At 35.5% G+C, this 2,280-nt stretch overlaps 1 long non-coding RNA gene across 1 annotated transcript; it reads right to left on the reverse strand.

Moving 5' to 3' along the window:
- Window positions 1–1,213: 1,213 nt before the first annotated feature.
- LOC132168605 (uncharacterized) lies at window positions 1,214–2,195 on the reverse strand. The gene is made up of 3 exons (XR_009438894.1): window positions 2,144–2,195; window positions 1,871–1,982; window positions 1,214–1,467 (listed from the first exon to the last, which is right to left on the reverse strand). It is a non-coding gene; the product is annotated as an uncharacterized LOC132168605 (long non-coding RNA).
- Window positions 2,196–2,280: the final 85 nt, after the last annotated feature.

Raw genomic sequence — 2,280 nt, forward strand, 5'->3', positions numbered from 1 at the left:
AAGATGTCTAAGGTCATGTGTAAATGGTTTCTGTGGTTGTTTACATCCTTACTAAATACAAGAATGTCATCAAAGAATACCAAAATGAACTTCCTAAGGTGAAGCTGAAAAATATAGTTCATTAAGCTTTAGGAGGTAGAAGGTGCATTAGTTAAACCAAATATGGCATAATCAAGAATGCATAATGGCCTTCATGTGTCCGAAAGCAGTCCTAGGAATATCATTTTCAACCACTTTAATTTGGTGATAACCAGATCTCAAATCTAATTTAGAAAAAATGGTAGCCCCCACAGCTCATCCAACAATTCACCTACAACAGGAATCGGAAACCTATCTTTAATAGTTATCTTGTTAAAAGATCTGTAATCCATGCACAGTCTCCATGTTGCAGCAGCTTTCCTCACCAGGATCACTGGAGAAGAAAAGGGGCTAGTGTTGTGTCTAATCACACCAGATTGCAGGAATTCCATGACTATCTTTTCAATTTCTTCTTTCTAATAGAATGGATATCTGTAAGGCCTGACTAACACAGGCTGCACACCTTCTTGAGGGTAATAGCATGATCATATGATCTGTTCGATGGTAGATCAATAGATTCTTTTAAAATATCCTTAAACTCCTCAAGGATATCATCCAACACTCTTGGATTTTGAATTCTCTTCTGCTCACCAATATTGTTTAGCTTTTGGGATTGATCCTCAGTCTCAATCAATTGTAATAGCACACACTTATTTCCTTTTTTCAACCATCTAAATGAGCTTTCATCTTCTAAACTCCATTTAGAACCACTACAAAAATTATGTGGGTTAGTAACAGTGGTTTAGTAACGTGTCACTAGGGTTAACACGTTACTAAATTTTAGTAACATGTATATAGTAACGTGTCTGGCGTGTTAGGAATTTGATTGTTGCTAAATCCCGTTTAGTAACGTGTTAAGACTGACACGTTACTACTTAGTAACGTGTCAAAAACTGACACGTTACTAATACTTAGTAACGTGTCAAAAATTGACACGTTACTAAGTAGTAACGTGTCGATTTATGGCACGTTACTAAGTATTAGTAACGTGTCATAAACTGACACGTTACGATTTTGTGCATAAAAAAAAAAAAATTTTCAAAAAAATTAATTTCTCCAAATTTTGTTTATTTGTACACACCTGATCATACATCATAAATTGCTCTCACCATACATCATCAATTGCTATCAACATACATCCATTTCTCAAGTCCTATCCCAACATTCCCCACAACATATATCCATTTCATGTCCACAAAAATTGATATATATATACAATAACATTGTTGTATATTACGTCATTGTCCACAAATAAATTATAACTATATACATATACATTAACAAAACCTTAAACATACAAGTTAAGTGATTCTCGAGTACATTATGTATAAACACCCCAACAAAAAATCTGGTGAACACCATCATAACGGGTTGACTTCTCCGCACTCACTGCAAATGATTACACAACAATTAGTCAGCAAACAAACACTCGAACAATCAATCAGGAATCATCAAGTCCTAAGCGACTAACTTCGTCAAACTATACAAACGTCATACTCAACAATATTTAACAGTAGTGAAGTGAATAAACAAACGATAAATAACTTCAACGCTATAGCTACACTGCCAACACACACCTTAGAGTACAACGCTATAGTTTCAATGATAATCCAAACTGTGAAAATGATCTAAAATTACAAAGCATATATATGATCTACGCGTATCCAACATTTCCACAACCACAACACATATTAATTTGTATTCCTAATTCCAAGTATTTTGAGTTAAGTATATACGCTATTTATAAATATTCGATAATAACTGGCGCGAAATAAGTCATATGTATACATACGGGCTTGCTGAACCAGTGGTACAATGTCTTGATAAGCGAGACTTTTGTCCACTCGGGGTCCGTTGTGGGTGTTCGTTTTGATTGTCATCCTCAGCTTCTAGCCTTACGTCATCTACACATATTACGGTATAAATGTGTTATACACATGCATGTATTCCAAAAACATATGAACAAAGTGTGATTACCAAACAAATTTATTAACTATTAAATTGATAGCCATTTCAGAAGTTACTCATATTACTTTAAGAGAAACAAAAACTAATATAGTTTTACCTGGTCCGCTAGCTACTGAGGACCTCACAATCGCACGGACTGGGGATTCTAAGTCTGGTGGAGCTCTAACATTGGTCACCTCTGGCCCGGAGACATGTCTCGAGCTCTCAAGCACACGAAGTCGGACCTCATACGCC

This window comes from Corylus avellana, chromosome ca2 (assembly GCF_901000735.1).
Source record: "Corylus avellana chromosome ca2, CavTom2PMs-1.0".
NCBI classification, from domain to species: domain Eukaryota; kingdom Viridiplantae; phylum Streptophyta; class Magnoliopsida; order Fagales; family Betulaceae; genus Corylus; species Corylus avellana.